Source organism: Camelus dromedarius, chromosome 20 (assembly GCF_036321535.1).
Source record: "Camelus dromedarius isolate mCamDro1 chromosome 20, mCamDro1.pat, whole genome shotgun sequence".
NCBI classification, from domain to species: domain Eukaryota; kingdom Metazoa; phylum Chordata; class Mammalia; order Artiodactyla; family Camelidae; genus Camelus; species Camelus dromedarius.
This window is the reverse complement of record NC_087455.1, coordinates 24,202,548-24,221,110: the sequence shown is the minus strand read 5'-3', so window position 1 is coordinate 24,221,110 and position 18,563 is coordinate 24,202,548. Positions and strand designations below refer to the sequence as shown.

Here is an 18,563-nt window from a genome sequence, read left to right as displayed (position 1 = left end):
GAATTGGGAAAAACTTGGGAAATTTTAATTAAATAGGAGCCATGTTTCTTTGGGACCTCACAGGTCCCCTCTTAATAGGCCCTTTCCTCTGTTATTCTGCTTCTAGAATACTAAGATCACTCTGGTGTCTCATTAGCCAAGAACATTTTCTCTGTTAAATTCTTGTCAGCCAACGCTTCGGAGAAAGAGTTTAAGGCATGACTATTTTCAGGAGTAATTACATTTTATTAGGGGGAATCTTTGAAAAAGAAAAAACCTTTATGACTCAAAGTAGTGACGTATAATGGAGGGAATTTTAGGTGATGATCTATGGGTGCCATTTGGAAAGTTCTTTTTAAGGTGTATTTTTGGAAAAGTACTTTCTTTTCGCTTCTTAACACACCAGATAAGCTGATGCCAACTTGATTGACTCTATCTCTCCCCTCTCTGAATTAAGACTTCCTTCTATAATCTGCCTTTTGCCCCTACTATTTTCTTGAAATATGCGATGATCCAAAAACCTGAATCCAGTGAGTACTTTTTAGCACCCATCCTATTTGACACCTCCTCGCTAATGACTTTCCCTTTTGAAATTGTCTTTCTTTGGTTTTAGCATATCATTCTCTTGGTTCCCTTTCTACTTCTCCCGATATTTATTTTTCCATTTTAACCAGCCTTTTCTCCTTCCCACACAGTAATGTTGGTACATCTCATAGATAAGCAAGCCTTTTTTCTGTTAGTCATAGAGTTTCTCCTTGGATTATTTCCTTCACTCTTTTGTCTTTAGCATTTTATCTCAATGCCTACTGCTCCCTGCCAGTTCGTTCTCTCTCTGGAGCTTCAGAAATCCTTCTGGACATTGCACTTGGATTGTCTTAAGTTGTAAATGAAACAAGCTCAACATCAAGCTAATTATCTCCTACTTGAATCTTCTCTTACATTTTCTATCTCAGTTAGTGACATCACCATTTATTCAACAACCCTGCACTCCTAAACCTGCTAGATAACTCACATTTATCCTCAAACTCTTCCTTCTACATCCAGTTGACTACCAGATTCTTTTGTTGGTTCTTCTAAATTAATTCAACAACTCTCAATCCTCAATTCTTCTTTCAGTTTAAACCTTCACCTCCCCTAACCTATCCATCACAAAAACCTACTAAATACAAGCAAAGTGCCTAAATTGTTCTTTCAACAGTAATGCTTTAGTCACACTCCTGCCAGATATGATCATTTGCTTCTTCATTTAAAATTATCATGACTTCCTATGCTTATAAGACAAAGCAGGTTTTCCATTCATCCGTTTATTCAATTAATATAATGAATTCCTACCATGAGGCTGACACTGAATAAATATTGATGAACAAAGACTAATACTGTATATATTTTTCTTCTACTCAATAATCTAATTCCAATATAATTCTATGGATTTATTTTTTCTTTTCAACACACATTGCCCCTATGCCTACACCTCCCACTGGTTCATTCTTTGAAAGGTTTTCTGTACTCCAGCAATTCAAATTTATTATACATCCTGTTCAGATATCATCTGCTACCATCCTGTTGACTCCTGTTTGTTGGGAGACAATTCTCCATGGATCTCTTATATTTCTGCATTTCTTAAGAGCAGAGGCATTCAATGCATTTGTTGCAGATGATTTTTTTCTGGCATATTTGTATGACAAGCAGCCTTGGAAGACTGTGATAGTGTCTTCCTCTTGAGCAAAGAGCTGGCCTATTATTGCCTGTTATAAAAGACACTGGGCTCCCTTAGCTCAGGGTTTCTCCCCTGTAATGCAACCTATTGTATGTGCAAGTGTTACCTGGCCTTTGTTGGGTTACCCGTGGAAACTGGGACTCAGGGAATGGGTATAAGAAACTGCTAATAGTCTGGCTATGACTATGGCTCTGAGTAATTAAGATCTTTCTGTTAAATTCAGGAATTTTATGTTTTCTGCTAGCATCTATGAAACTGTTGCAAGATAATTTGTTAGTTTTCTAATGGTGTAAAATCTCAAAACTTCACAATTCTTGACACTATTCATCTTTCAAGATTCAGCTTAAATATTTCCTCTTTGATGAAAATTTCACAGATTCTTCCAAGAAAAGTTAATTTTGTAGATTTGTGATTTTTCAATATGTCGCTCTTTAGTAATTGACATATTTTGTTTTGATTATACTTTCCAGGTCTGTCTCCTTGCTAAACTAATAACCCTTTAGAATCAGATACTGAGTCCCAGTTACCTGGTAGCGTTTATGAAATGCACAATGGAATGCATGTTAAGCATAAGCTATTCAATAAATACTGATGGCTCAATGAATATAATTTTCATTCTCTTCCTGACTTCATCCTAGACAATCTCATCTTCTTTCTAATACCTGAAGTATTGAGGAACTTATTTAAATTTTCCTCGTAAAGCAATATCCTCCTACTGTCATTCTATAACCACTGGAAAAAATGACTACTTTTATAGCCCAATTAGAAATTTCCCCAGCATAGTAATGTGTGCATGTTTGAATCGCTTCCCCATTTGTGATATAAGGCCAAATTTCTAAGAATATAGAAAATACCTTGTTATTGAACATCCTTGGTTCCAATATTTTATATAAAAATGGTTTAACATGCTGTATATGTCTTTGTACATAAATAAAATTGTCCTGTTAAAATGTTCACATTTTTTTAACCCTTCAAATGTGATAAACCATAATTTGATGTTAACTGAATGTATTTTTGACCCTTATTTGTTATCTAGGGCATAACATTATGATCAGGGTGTTTATTGATACTGTTAATAACTATTCTTTGAGTTTTCCACCATCCAGTCTTCTATTTTTCAGGCCACATTTTCTACAGTATTGGTTATTAACCCAATTATCTTTTAGAATTGGCCATAAAATGAGTAAGAAAGCCATATTTAAGAGAATGGTGAAGAAGGCAATAGAAAGAAAGAAGTTTGAGTATTAGTCATATAGTACAAGCCTATACTTCATAGCACACAAACCAGCAACTCTCATCGGCTTGACAGTGGGTCCAGGTGACTTTCCCGGAAAACTTGTTTTTCATACAGTAACCTGACAATTGAACCTAGTTAGATAGTGAGGAATTCTTTTCTCCTCATCTCAGTAGAAATGGCTTAGCAGGGGAAGAGTTAATGGAGAATTCATAACTTCTTTAAATCCCACTGGCCAAAGATAATCACATGGCCCCATCAAACTGCAAAGGCTGAAAACAGTGGTAACCATTATTGACGAGAACAGAACTAAATTTGTCTAGATTTTGAGAGAAAGGGTTCAATCATGTGAAAGTACATCAAGCCTGAGAGGAAGCGAATATTAATTAGGTACCTACTGCAGAAGTTCTCCAATTATTTTCTATTTACGACATCCTCAGGATTCCTAGACCAAAATAAATAACAACTATACTGTTGATTGAGTGGCTAAGTCCACTTCAAATGTATATATTAACAACTTAGTAGCTTTTTGAGAAAAATAATACACATAGTTGAAAGAAAAAAATTGTTTTAGTCTTAACCACAGTTAACTTACTAACAAGATGTATGGGCCTCTTGGGCATTGCACACTTCTCAGACATCAGAATCAGATTCAACACCACCATCTTCATTTCCTGTTGTACACTGATTTTCATGCTAATTTGCTTTTTGTCCAACAATCACCAAAACTCAGCTTCACAGAGATATGATGTCACTGAAAGGAATGTAGTATGATCTGATGTTGAAGCTGTGAACTGCCTGGAACTAGTAGTTCACACAGTGGCTGACAGATTTCAAATATTGCTGTATTTCCCTTGAAAATTTAAAATATCCCGTGCTTCCCCTATAAATGTCCTGCAGTTCCCTGGGGTGCCTCAGTGCACAATTTGAGAACCATATTCTAGGTTCTATATATATATAGATCACTTACTTCTCACAATAGCTTGGAAGGTAGATGTTATTATTCCCAAGTTGGATGAGACAACTAAGGTCTGAAAAGGGCATGAATTTACCCCCAAACCTCCTACTTAGTAATTAGCAGAGCAGAGGCTTGAACCCAAGCCTTCTGGCTTCAAACCCCATTGCATCATGCCATGTGTCATGAGATTTTGCAGGATTAAGGTATTCACAGCTTCCTCTCCCCATGACCTTTCCTGGGTTTCAAGCAACATTGAAATTACTATTTTTTTAAAACATGTGGAAGTGCTTGAAGCTCATGGAAATGATTTCAAGTCATGTCTACATTTTTAGCTTTAAGGCACACCTGCTAGAAAATAAATTCTCTTGAGCAGAGATTAAAGAGCTTTAAAATGGTCTTAAAATGGCCCAAGGAAGCTTGTTTAAGCTTTTAAATCAAGACAGTACATTTCTAATTAACTTGTAATTATTTACTGCTAATTTTTAATGTGACATTTAGTATCGACCACATATCACTTTTTCTCCAGCTGTCAGAACAGTCCCTAAACTAAACCTTCTTCACCAGCTGTTGCCTAATTCAGTATGGTCTGTGTTGGAATTTTTCCAACTCTGCCTGCACATAATTTCTAAGTCTCAACAGACCTGTGCAAAAATGAACCATAACTATAATCTTTCATGTTACTCATAGTTCTATTTAATTATCTGAAATACTACCTGATAAATAGCACAATCAGAAGAATTCCAGTTTAACAGTAACTAATTCCACATCACTTTTCTTCTCTCGTCTAATTTGAAACAGGTTTTGGATTACTACCTCTAAATTATGTAAACTCCTAATCAATGATTAATTTAAGAATCTTCAGGCTGCTGCCTTTTTCTTTTTTCTTTTTTAATGTGGTTCCTAAGTATCACTAAATTCAGGCTTACTCAAATGAAACTTTTTTATTTCCTAGACTTTTTAGACCTTTATTTTCTACTGAGTTTGTTGAGGGGACAAAAGATAGGTGGTTAGAACCAAAGAAGAGTAAATCCTCATAAACAGAAAATTATTTTCAAAGAAAATGTTTCTTAATGTAGAATTGAAGGTACATTTGTATTAAGTGCCTCTGACACAGAGAATTATCTGAATTAAGTGGAAAAACTGTTCCTCATTTAAAACCAAATTCATCAATGAGTGGAAATAGAGTGATGTTTATAGAGCACTCTGTAAATGCTAGGCATTCTCATTTACTATTTTGTTAGAACCTGAACACAACAATGGCAGGTCATTGTTATTACCTTCATTTTGCAGATGAGGAAGCTCACAGCTGAGAGTTAGAAGAAATCTCTCAAGTTTACAAAGGAATAATTCTTAGAGTTTACATTCAAACTCAGGTGAGTCTGACATCAACGTTGTAGCTGTGGCTTTTGCCCACAGAAGTGTGCTGCCTTCAGATCAAGGTATATGGGGATGGGCTTGTGTCTTTTATGTTTCAGTGGTGATTGCATATGAAAATATGATTTTTTTAATTTATCAAATATTCATTGAGTGCTACAGTGTTAGTCACTTTTCTAGGAGCTAATTGTGCTATTGTGAATATTGACCTTCATTAAGCTATATAGCTTATATGCATTTTCTAAAAATCTGTGATTTATTTTTTGCTCTTCTGTTTGACATTAGGGATCTCAAAGGATCCCAGTGAGTTGTTGATCATCTACAATATTGAAAAAGTGTTGGACTTGATCCCATGTGGATCCATGTTTGTTTTTTCTACTTGGTACTTTGGTGAAAGAGTCAATTTCTATGTGCTGGCTCTGCTTCTTCATTTGTATAATGAGAGGAATGAAATGTATGATCTCTGAGGTTTTTCTGAGTACTAAAACTCTAAGTACACTCATGTTTTATGGGTTAGTCCCAGTGATTCATGTGATCAATGCAAGGTTATATTATTTTATTTTGTGAAAGTCAGCCTTTCTATTATGTAGAAATTGAATTAAGCAGTCCTACCTAACTCTCTTTACTGTTTCCAATTATTTTAAAATTACCTGCATAGAGATGTAACTAAAAAGTTTGTATGATTGATATATTTTTTAAATGATGGCTCTTTAAATATGCCACTCAACATTTTCCATGCTTTTAATTGTCTTTTAAAAAGGGATTTGTTGATACTTGGGCTACAAGTTTTTCTGAAGATGAAAGTCGATCATCTGAAAGTACAAAAAAAAAAGAAACAGGAGTTTATTAGCTAAACATTGCCCTCTTAAAAACAGCATTAGTGCTCTAAGAGAAATTGTTCAATTGATCAATATTCCATTGAGTACCTATCATATACTCAGCATTGTACAAGATTATTAAGTATACTTTAACACATCTTCACTATTTCAAATGATCAAATGATGTGGCCAAAGGCAAGCTGAGACTTGTCAGCCAGCAAAGGTCTTTGCCCTGAGGTTACTCTATTTAGGATATACTTAAACAAAACATTAATGGGTTCTATCATATTTATTAGATTTCTCAGAACTGCAGGAGCCAACAAAGCAAAGCAATGACTCTATTTAGCTATAGGTACTCTGTGGTTTTCACATTGGTTCTTGAATCCAAATTTCCACGAATACTGTGAAATGTACTCAGATTTGTGAACTAATGTTCCTGACACATCTCATATTTTCCTATGGATTTCTTTGTGGGCTGTCAGACAGATGTGTTTTTCTTTGGGTTTTGCCATAGAATTCCCTTATGGGATAGATTTCAACCCTTAGTCAGCCTTGGGGGAAAATAAATGTTTCCTTATATATGAACTTAGTTCATATCATGTTGCATAACTATTCCGGGTGCACAGCCCTGTATATTTGGAATATTCTCTGGGGCTTAAACTTTCCTTTCAGAGATAGTTTGTTTGAAAACCTATCAGTATTGTCAAAGATAGAGGCTTACATGCTTTCATACACAGGGCTGTCAGAATCAAGTTTCTAAACTATTCTCGATTGTATAAAGATCACAATTAAAATTTTCTCTCTTGCCAGATCCGATCCTATCTTTAACACTGTATGCATAATCCTTTAGGGTATCAGTATTTAACACTGCCAGAAAGAGTTATTAAATGTGATAACTCCAGAAAGATTATTTCTGTAATATCAAACATGGAAAACTAAAGTACATTTTAGGTCTGTAATCCTAGAATTGCCATGTAATGTAATGAAGTGAAATTGCTTCATGTAAAAGAAGTTCGTATGGTTGAATTTCCGGCTCTGGATTTGAGCAAAATAAAGTGTTCCATAGGTCCATGATGAAACTTGGATAATCAAAGGCATTACTTCTCTGAGTTTTCCAGATTGGGTCTCTCAATGAGAGATGTCAGAATCCTATAGATAAAATCACAAGCTCTGGAGTCAGTTGACTTGAGTTCAGATTTGAGCTCTGGCACTTTTTAGCTATAAAATTGAATAGTATGATACATCACAGGGAATTTGTGGGGATTAAATAATGAATATAAATTGCATAGCATGAAGCCTAGCACATAGGAAATGCTTAATATATGTTAGCTAAAATGAATCAACAGAAATAAAACTTTACCTCAACACTCACTTCCAAGCATCTGTGAAGCAAACTTAGGCTATGAAGAAATTTGCAAATGATTTTGGGATTTTCTTTGGACTAGAATATTTTGGCACCACCCATCCTGGTAGGAAGGAACCAACATTCACTGGCCATCTCCTGCACATCAGATGATATGTTAGAATCTTTGCATAGATGAGCTCATAAAATTCTTTAAAAAAGCAAAAATACCTATGAGAGATTCCTATTTTAAAATAAAGACATAAGCTCAAATAATAATAATAAGTTGCAGAGCTATGATTTAAATTCGTATCTATTTGACTTCCTAATCCAAGTTTTTAACTCCTCCACTGTGCTGCCTCTCAAAAGGCAAAGCCCCCTGAAATTCAACCGTGTTATATGACTTCTTTGTGCCATGAAGAGAGAAAAATAAAAGTGGAAAGTGATGAAGATTTTTACCATAGAGAAAACTTGACATTTCCTGTGAAAAGGCATAGATGATTTCAAATGGTGAACAAGCCTAGAAACTTTGCGGGAGGCTTTGAAATGTAATTAGGCGTACACATTCAGGCGTATTCTCAGACTTGTTTCTGTAGCTCCTTCTCTTTTACTTCCACCCACACTTACATGCAGTTACAGTTGCCTGGATCAGTTTGTGTCTATTGGCAATCTTGGACTCGGATGCAATGAGGGTGGCTGGGAATGGTGGGTGGGAAATAACTACATTTGCATTTTTAAAATATCACACTGCCTGCAGTCGATTAGAGAAAGGCCAGATGAATGTAGGAAGATCAGTTAGGAGACTACTGCAGTAATTAAGATGAAAGATGATGATTCTTAGAGTGGACTAGTAGTAATCAAGAGGATGAAGAGTTAATGGGACTTTGTGATAGAATGGATATGACTGGTGAGGTGAGGAAGGTTCAAGTAGAACTCTTAGTTCTGCAAGTTTCACTAAGATGGGGAAACCAAAGTAGAGTCATGTTTTAGGGGACCGATCAATACCTTGTTTTTTGTATATGCTGAATTTGAACATGCTGAGTTTGAGACCTCTAAATGGAAATGTAGGATAGGAGGTTGAAATAAAGATATAAGGCTCAGAGGATCGTCCTGGATGAGAGCTATAAATATGGGGGAGGTGATCATAGTATATGTGGCAATTAAAGCTGTGGAAATGCTTTTCTTTAAAAAGTACAGAGGATGAGAGAGAAAGGTTGTCTGTCTACCACCCATGCTTTTGGAAATCCACATTTGATGGCTGAGTGGATGAAGATTAGCCTGCAAAGGAAATACAGGGGTGACCAGGGATAAAGGAGTAAAGGACTCCTTCAGAAGGACTGATTAACACGTGATAGTAGATAAAGGCTGAACCATGTTCATAGATTTTGTAACATGTAATGAATTAGTGACCTTAGCAAGTTCTCTGTTGATGAAGCAATGAAGATAGACACTGAATTGCAGGGGTTGAGAAGTAAGAAGAGGATGAGAAATTGGAACAGTGTGTAGAAAGAATAAAACCTGTTGAGGAATTTGGTTAGGGTTTTAGAACCTATGAAAAATCACTTAGGCTTTCTCTTTTCTTTTTTCCTGACTATTTAGGAAAAGCAAAATGTTGCCATTTTTAGGGTAAATTTTTTCTTGTACCACAACCAAAAAGAAAAAAAAAAAAGAAGAAGAAAAGGAAAAAGAGAATCAATCACTTCTCAGCCTTTTGGCTAAGATGATGTGTACTATCTATTCTTATTAATTTTGTATTTGATAACTCTTCTAACCAAGGACAATATCTTAAATGGGTTTTTGGAGCAGGGAGTTGTAATAGGAGCTTCCTGCATCCACTCCACGCATCGACCTGGTGTTGCAGTACCTCTAGGAATGCTGCAACCCCTGGGGGAGTAAGTCAGGGTTTACGAGTAGATGGGGGGCCGGTAGCTTGTGCCCTGCAGCTCATGCTGGTCTTTCATCTCCTGCTCCTCAGCTTATGTGTAGCCTGTTTTTCTGACTTGTGCTTTTTGGGACCAATGTTCACGATGCGGGAAGAGAGACGAGGAAAAGTGTGTAAACTTACTCATGATGGAGCTTACTGAGCATGCCAGTTTAGCTTGGTGCTTGACTCTCCTAGTCCTGGATTACTACTGCAAGAAAGTGTTAAGACGAGAAAGTCAGGAATATGACTTACACATTTGATTGCTTGTTCTTCTCTTAGTGAAGTGAGGGACTCCTGGTGGAGGATTATGGAAATGGTACAGCACCCTACACGGGGGAGAAGGGGATGAGAGATATGCAGCAGGTTTTTTTTTTTTTTTTTTTTTTTGAAAGAAAGAAAGAAAGAAAGGAAGGAAGAAAGAAAGAAAGAAAACCAAATTAAAGCCAAAGGGAAATCTTCATAAGTATTTAAAAGGTAGCCTAATTTTTCCACCTAGAGATGGGGAGCTGGAATGGGAATGTGGAGACTATTCCAGGCCAATACAGAGGAAATGCCTTACTTGAGGAAGGGTGGGGAAGGGGCAGGAGTATAGTAGTGATAATTGTGGGTTCTCTACTTCGGTAAATGAAAATCCAGTGTAGTGAAATTATCTCCAAAATATTCTCATTGACAAGGTTGATTTATTGATGTTACCAAGCCAATAATTAACTTATTTTGTTTTTCTTTGTATTTCTGATGTGATTTTTCTTTTCTTTGGGGGTAATAAACCAATGTCTAGTTTAAAGAATGTGGAGGGAGGAAGTAAAGGTAAGGGGAGGAAGATCCTTGTTACAAAGAAGAACAGCATAAACCTTCTCTTTCTTAGCAAAGTAGAGGTAAGTGGTTTTGTTTAAGTTAAAGGTTGCATGATTCCACTTCATTAGCTTTTGAGCACCAACTTGGTAGAAAACATTCTGTCAGTGTTTCGGGTACTATTCAACATCTTCCTACCTTTAAGCATTTTTTTTAATGCTTTTTTTTTAAACATTTTTATTGATTTATAATCATTTTACAATGTTGTGTCAAATTCCATTGTAGAGTACAATTTTTCAGTTATACATGAACATATATATATTCATTGTCACATTTTTTTCTCTGTGAACTACCATAAGATCTTGTATATATTTCCCTGTGCTATACAGTGTAATCTTGTTTATCTATTCTGCAATTTTGAAATCCCAGTCTATCTCTTCCCACCCCCTGCCCCCTTGGCAACCACAAGTTTGTATTCTATGTCTGTGAGTCTATTTCTGTTTTGTATTTATGCTTTGTTTTTTGTTTTTTTTTTTAGATTCCACATATGAGCGATCTCATGTGGTATTTTTCTTTCTCTTTCTGGCTTACTTCACTTAGAATGACATTCTCTAGGAGCATCCATGTTGCTGCAAAGGGCGTTATGTTGTCGGTTTTTATGGCTGAGTACTATTCCATTGTATAAATAACCACATTTTCTGTATCCAGTCATCTGTTGGTGGACATTTAGGCTGTTTCCATGTCTTGCCTATTGTAAATAGTGCTGCTATGAACATTGGGGTGCAGATGTCATTTTGATGTAGGGTTCGTTCTGGATATATGCCCAAGAGCAGGATTCCTGGGTCATATGGTAAGTCTATTCCTAGTCTTCTGAGGAATCTCCATACTGTTTTCCACAGTGGCTGCACCAAACTGCATTCCCACCAGCAGTGAAGGAGGGTTCGCTTTTCTGCACAGCCTCTCCAGCATTTGTCATTTGTGGACTTTTGAATGATAGCCATTCTGACTGGTGTGAGGTGATACCTCATTGTAGTTTTGATTTGCATTTCTCTGATCATTAGTGATATTGAGCATTTTTTCATGTGCCTATTGATCATTTGTATGTCTTCTTTGGAGAATTTCTTGTTAGGTCTTCTGCCCATTTTTGGATTGGGTTGTTTATTTTTTTTCTTACTGAGTCGTATGAGCTGCTTATATATTCTGGAGATCAAGCCTTTGTCGGTTTCATTTGCAAAAATTTTTTCCTATTCCGTAGGTTGTCTTTTTGTTTTACTTATGGTTTCCTTTGCTGTGCAGAAGCTTGTAAGTTTCATTAGGTCCCATTTGTTTATTCTTGCTTTTTTTTCTATTGCTTGAGTAGACTGTTCTAGGAGAACATTTTTGAGATATATGTCATAATGTTTTGCCTATATTTTCCTCTAGGAGGTTTATTGTATCTTGTCTTATGTTTAAGTCTTTGATCCATTTTGTGTTGATTTTTGTGTATGGTGTAAGGGAGTGTTCTAGCTTCATTGCTTTACATGCTGCTGTCCAGTTTTCCCAACACCATTTGCTGAAGAGACTGTCTTTATTCCATTGTACATTCTTGCCTCCTTTGTCGAAGATGAGTTGACCAAAAGTTTGTGGGTTCATTTCTGGGCTCTCTATTCTGTTCCATTGGTCTATATGTCTGTTTTGGTACCAATACCATGCTGTCTTGATGACTGTAGCTCTATAGTATTGTCTGAAGTCTGGGAGAGTTATTCCTCCAGCTTCATCTTTCTCTTCAGTAATGCTTTGGCAATTCTAGGTCTTTGATGGTTCCATATAAATTTTATTATGATTTGTTCTAGTTCTGTGAAATATGTCCTGGGTAATTTGATAGGGATTGCATTAAATCTGTAGATTGCCTTAGGCATTGTGACCATTTTAAGAATATTGATTCTTCCAATCCAAGAGCATGGGATATCTTTCCATTTTTTAAAGTCTTCTTTAATTTCCTTCATCAATGGTTTATAGTTTTCTGTGTATAATTCTTTCACCTCCTTGGTTAGATTTATTCCCAGATATTTTATTACTTTGGGTGCTATTTTAAAGGGGATTGTTTCTTTACTTTCTTTTTCTGTTGATTCATTGTTAGTGTAAAGAAATGCAACTGATTTTTGAACGTTAATCTTGTAACATGCTACCTTGCTGAATTCTTCAATCAGCTCTAGTAGTTTTTGTGTGGACCTTTTAGGGTTTTCTATATATAGTAACATGTTGTCGGCATATAGTGACACTTTTACCTCTTCTTTTCCAATTTGGATCCCTTTTATTTCTCTCTCTTGCCTGATTGCTGTGGCTAGGACTTCCAAGACTATGTTGAATAGGAGTGGTGTTAGTGGGTATCCTTGTCTTGTCCCAGATTTTAGTGGGAAGCTTTTGAGTTTTTCACCGTTGAGTACTATGCTGGCTATAGGTTTGTCATATATAGCTTTTATTATGTTGAGATATGTTCCCTCTATACCCACTTTGGTGAGAGTTTTTATCATAAATGGTTGTTGAATTTTATCAAATGCTTTTTCTGCATCGATTGAGATGATCATGTGGTTTTTGTCCTTTTTCTTGTTGATGTGATGTATTACATTGATTGATTTGCATATGTTGAGCCACCCTTGTGTCCCTGGGATGAACCCCACTTGGTCATGATGTATAATCTTTTTTAGGTGTTGTTGGATTCTATTTGCTAATATTTTGGTAAGGATTTTGGCGTCTATGTTCATCAGTGAAATTGGCGTATAATTCTCTTTTTCGTAGTGTCTTTGCCTGGTTTTGGTATCAAGGTGATGGTGGCTTCATAGAATGAGTTTGGGAGTATTCCCTCCTTTTCAGTCTTCCGGAAGAGTTTGAGAAGGACTGGTATGAGTTCTTCTTTGTATGTTTGGTAGAATTCCCCGGTGAAGCCGTCTGGTCCTGGACTTTTATTTGTAGGGAGGTTTTTTTATTGCTAATTCGATTTCATTTCTAGTGATCGGTTTGTTCAAATGGTCAGTTTCTTCTTGATTCAGTCTTGGTGGACAGTATGTTTCCAGAAACTTGTCCATCTCCTCTAGGTTATCCAGTTTGGTTCCATATAGTTTTTCATAATATTCTCATATGATATTCTGTATTTCTATTTAATTTGTTGTAATTTTTCCATTTTCCTTTCTTATTTTGCTAATTTGTGCTCTCTCTTTTTTCTTCTTTGTGAGTTTGGCCAGAGGTTTGTCGATTTTCTTTTCTTTTTCAAAAAACCAGCTTTTGGTTTGATTGATTTTTTTTATGGTTTTTTAATCTCTATTTTATATATTTCCTCCCTAATCTTTATAATTTCCTTCCTTCTGCTGCCTTTTGAGGTTTTTTTGTTCTTCTTTTTCTAGTTCTTTTAGTTGGTGGGTAAATTGTTTTTGAGATTGTTCTTTTTTGAGGAAGGCCTGTATCACTATAAACTTCCCTCTTAGCACTGCCTTTGCTGTGTCCCATAAATTTTGTGTGGTTGTGCTTTCATTTTCATTTGTCTCAAGGTATTTTTTAATTTCAGCTTTGATTTCCTCATTGACCCATTGGTTTTTTAATAGCATATTGTTTAATCTCCATGCTTTCCTTTTTTTCTCCTTTGTTTCTGTGTTGTTGATTTCTAGTTTCATGGCATTGTGTTCAGTAAAGATGCTTGAGATAATTTCTATCTTCTTAAAATTGCTGAAGTTTCTTTTGTGCCCAAGTACATGATCAATCCTAGAAAACATTCCATGTGCACTTGAAAAGAATGTATATCCTATTTTTGGGGAGTGTAATGCTCTGAAAATATCCACCAAATCTAATTTTTCTATTGTATTGTTTCTCTGTTGCTTTATTTATTTTCTGTCTGGAAGATCTGTCTAATGATGTTAATGTAGTGTTAAAATCTCCAACTATGATTGTATTCCCATCAATATCCCCCTTTATATCTGTTAGTAATTGCTTTATGTATTTAGGTGCTCCTATATTGGGTGCATATATATTAACGAGTGTAATATCCTCATCTTGTAGTACTCCTTTAATCATTATAAAATGTCCTTCTTTATCTTTCTTTATGGCCTTTGTTTTAAATTCTATTTTGTCTGAAATCAGTACTGCTACACCTGCTTTTTTGGCTTTTCCATTTGAATGGAATATCCTTTTCCACGCTTTCACTCTCTGTATGTGTCCTTCTCCCTAAAGTGGGTCTCTTGTATGCAGCATATTGAAGGTTCTTGCTTTATTATCCAGTCTGCCACTCTATGTCTTTTGACTGGAGCCTTTAGTCCATTAACATTTACAGTAATTAATGATAGATGTGTGTTTATTGCCATTTTGAACTTACCTTTGCAGTTGAATTGGTATATCCTCTTTGTTCCTTTCTTATTCCTCTTGTGGTTTGGTAATTTTCCTTTGTATTATCAAGGATTTTATTTAGTTTTTGTGACTCCCTTGTAAGTTTTTGGCTTGTGGTTATGCTTTTTTGTAAGTGTATTAGCCCATTAGTATAACTGTTTTTATTAAATTGATAGTAACATGATCTCAATCCCATCCTACTGAGAACAAAAAATTTTAAAAAGAAAGAAAAAATATTCTGTATTTTCCTGCCTCCCTCTCCCACTCTCAATGATTTAGATGTCTTCTTTTACAGTTTTGTGTTTATTTTATTTGTAATTTATGAGTTATCACCTTTCCAGTTGTGAGTTTCTCATTTCTGTAGCATCCTGCTGCTTTTCTATTTAGAGTAGACCTTTTAATATTTCTTTTAACATGGGTTTAGTGTTGCTAAAGTCTTGTAGTTTTTTTCTTGTCTGTGAAAATCTTTATGTCTCCTTCTATCCTCAAGGATAGCCTTGCTGGATAAAGGATCCTAGGCTGCATCTTTTTTTCATTCAGGGCTTTGAATATATCTTGCCACTCCCTTCTGGCCTGTAGTGTTTGTGTAGAGAAATCAGCTGAGAGCCTTATGGGGGTTCCCTTGTAACCCACTCTTTGCTTTTCTCTTGCTGTCTTTAGGATCATTTCTTTATCCTTGACTCTGGCCATCTTGATTATGATATGTCTTGGTGTGGGTCTGTTTGGGTTCTTCCTGTTTGGGACCCTCTGAGCTTCCTGCACTTGGATATCTGATTCCTTCTTTAAGTTTGGGAGGTTTTCAGTCATGATTTCTTCTAATACCTTTTCAATCCCCTTTTTTTTCCTTCCCCTTCTGGGACCCCTATTATGCAAAGATTGGCATGCTTTATATTATCCCATAGGTCCCTTATGCTATTTTCATTTGTTTTTGTTTGTTTATCTTGTAGCTGTTCCGATTGGGTGCTTTCTATTGTCCTGTCTTCTAGGTCACTTATTCGTTCCTCTACATTATCTAGTCTGCTTTGCACAGCCTTTAGATTATTTATCATCTCAGCCAATGAGTTTACCAGTTCTACTTGTCTCTTCTTTATAGCTTCAATTTCATTTTTGACATATTTTATATCTCTACACAGTATCTCTTTTAGTTCCTTCAGTACTTTGATCACTCCTTTTTTGAAATCTTGATCTAGTAGGCTATCGATGTCTATTTTATTGATCGTTCTTTCAGGGGATTTCTCTTGTTATTTTAATTGGGAATGGTTTCTCTGCTTCTTCATCTTGCTCATACCTCTCTGGCACTGTGGTTTATGGAGTATCAGTTATCTATTGTGGTCCTTAAGGAGTTTATCTATCTAATGCCTATGTAGGAATAAAACTTAAAAAAAAGAGAGAGAGTGAGAGAAAGAATTTTAAAAGAAGGGAGAAAAAAAGGTTTGAAAACAGAGTGTAATGAATAATAGAAGAGCAAGTTGAAGCAGAATAGCAATCGGGTTGAGACGTCCTTTAAAAACCTTCAAAAAAGGAGAAAAGAGGAAAAAATGTATTTGAAATCTGTGTATAATCAATAACAGGACAGCAAAACTAAGAGAAATAAAAATGAAATGATGTGGATTTTAAAAAATAATAATAAAAATATTTTTTAAAAATTTAAAAGGGACTAAAACTGGGGGTGTATATAATTGTTTAAGAAGTAAAAATTAAAAGGATAATAGAAAATAGAACAGATAAAAACAGATTTAAAAAAAGAAAAAGGGGTGGTGGTGTTCTCCTGGAGACTGTGTGCTTTTAATGCGAAGTCTTTCTGTCTTTGTCCTGTTTTGGAAGCTCAGCTTGCTGTTTCCAGAGGCCCTCTGTTGGCGCCCTCGTCTGTGCTGCTCCCAGTGCCTGTTGGCAAGCAGATCGTGCCCCCTCCAAACACTGGGTCAGGTGCAGCTCTCCTTTGCTGTAGGCGGGCGGGTCACTGCCACTCCTGATGCCACAGTCAGATGTTGCAGACTGGCCGGGTAGGAGAGTGGGTCGCGCCCCCTCCCAGCACCGCGGTCAGGGGCTGCATTCCGGCCCGCAAGGTGGGGGGCTGCCCGCCCTTTCCAGCGCCGGTCGCTCTGCTGCTCTGTGCCGCTGCGCGCTCCGCCTCAGGTCGGTGCTACGCAGGCGGGCTCGGGGAAGACCGAGGAACAGCCCCTGCCCCTGTTCCGGCCAAAACCCAGCTCCTTGTTTGTCTTGGCGGATCAAGTTCTCTGAGGGACCAGGATGGAAGGATCCTATCTGCCTCATGGTAGACAAGTCTCCCTCTGGCCTTTGAGGCCACTAAGCCCTTAGGTGCTGATTCAGGTTTCGCCCCGCACCCCGCCTGGGTGCTAAGCTCAGGAGGATATGGAGGCTGTGCCTGAGCCCCGCCTCTCTTCACCAGAAAACTTCCAGTGGGTTTTCAGAGATTGGGTTATGCACCCTTCCCCCCAGGGCACATCAGCCATGCTGTTTTATGGAGGGCCCAGGTTGTTCTGCCCTGTGCACCCACAGCCACGGCGCGCAGCCTCCTGCAGTCCCCCAGGGCTGCCTCAGTGCAGCTGTCCCCGTCCTCTGCCTGGCTTGGGCAGCCTGGCCCTGCCCCCAGCTGCCGGCCCGCGTTTCGGGCTGGTTGTCGGGGGGACCCTCTGTGCCCGTTTAACGTTCTGTCAGTCAAGGGCTGCTCTATACAGATCTGAGCCTCGGAGGCTCCCCCTCCGACCCGCTGGCCTTTCAGTTGGAGAGGGGAGACCCAGCGAATGTGCGCCAGTCCTCCTTTGCCGCTCCCTCTCTACGGGACCGGTCCCGCACTGTTTTGCCTTTTCTTCTTTCTTTTTTCCTTTTCTCCTACCGGATTTTCGGCGTCACTATCTTTTGAAAAGGACGATGTTCTGTCGGAGTTCCGCAGGTGCTCTGGTTGGCTGAGTGGGTCTATGGATGTGAGTCTTGGTATGTTTGTGGGAAAGGGTGAGCTACGAGTGTCCTTCTACTCCACCATCTTGGCCTCCTCACTCCGTTTTTGTTTGTTTTTTTTTAATAATTCATGTTATTTTTTATTGACATATAGTTGATTTACAACATTGTGTTAGTTTCATGTGTAAAACATAGTGATTTGATTTTTTGTAGATTATATTCCATTATAGGTAGTTACAAGATATTGGGTATAATTTCCTGTGCTATATAGTAAATCCTTGTTGCGTATCTACTTTATGTATGGTTGTTTGTATCTCTTAATCCCATATTCCTAATTTGTCCTTCCCACCCTCCCTTCCCTTTGGTAACCATAAGTTTGTTTTCTATATCTGTGAATCTTTCTATTTTGTGTATGGATTCATTTGTGTTATTTTTATGTTCCACATATCAGTGATCTCATATAGTATTCGTCTTTCTCTGTCTGATTTATTTCACTAAGCATTATATTCTCTAGGTTCATCCATGTTGCTGCAAATGGCATTAGTTCATTCTTTTTTGTGGCTGAGTAATACTCCAGTGTGTGTGTGTGTGTGTGTGTGTGTGTGTGTGTGTTTGTGTGTGTGTGTATACCACATATTCTTTATCCATTCATCTATTGTTGTACATTTAGGTTGCTTCCATGTCTTGGCTACTGTAAATAGTGGTGCTCTGAGCATTAGTGTGCATAACCTTTCCAAATCTTTTCTGGATATATACCCAAGAGTGGAATTGCTGGATCATATGGTAGTTCTACTTTTAGGTTTTTAAGGAAACCTCCATAGTGGCTGCACCAATTTACAATCTCATCAACAGTGTACAAGCATTCCCTTTCTCCACATCCTCTCCATCATTTATAATTTGTAAACTTTTAATGATAACTGTTTTGATTGGTGTAAGATGATACCTCATTGATTTGCATTTCTCTAATAATTAGCCATGTCGAGCATCTTTTCATATGCCTGTTAGCCATCAGTGTGTTTCTTCTTTGGAGAAATGTCTATTTAGGTCTTCTTCCCATTTTTTGAATGGATTGTTTGTTTTTTTCATACTAAGTTGTATGAGCTATTGTATATTTTGGATATTAACCCCCCATTGGTTGCATTGTTTGCAGATA

The 18,563-nt window shown here is 37.1% G+C and overlaps 1 protein-coding gene and 1 non-coding gene across 2 annotated transcripts in view; both read left to right on the top strand.

Annotated features, from left to right (window-relative positions):
* TRHR (thyrotropin releasing hormone receptor) overlaps positions 1-18,563 on the top strand; it is a 477,565-nt gene that overhangs the window by 22,958 nt on the left and 436,044 nt on the right. Inside the window, exon 2 of the mRNA XM_031439495.2 lies at positions 5,179-5,261. The gene's annotated coding sequence lies outside the window, so the exon portion shown is untranslated. The remainder of the gene's footprint in view (positions 1-5,178; positions 5,262-18,563) is intronic.
* LOC116149034 (U2 spliceosomal RNA) lies at positions 9,118-9,308 on the top strand. Its single transcript, XR_004132672.1, has one exon. It is a non-coding gene; the product is annotated as a U2 spliceosomal RNA (small nuclear RNA).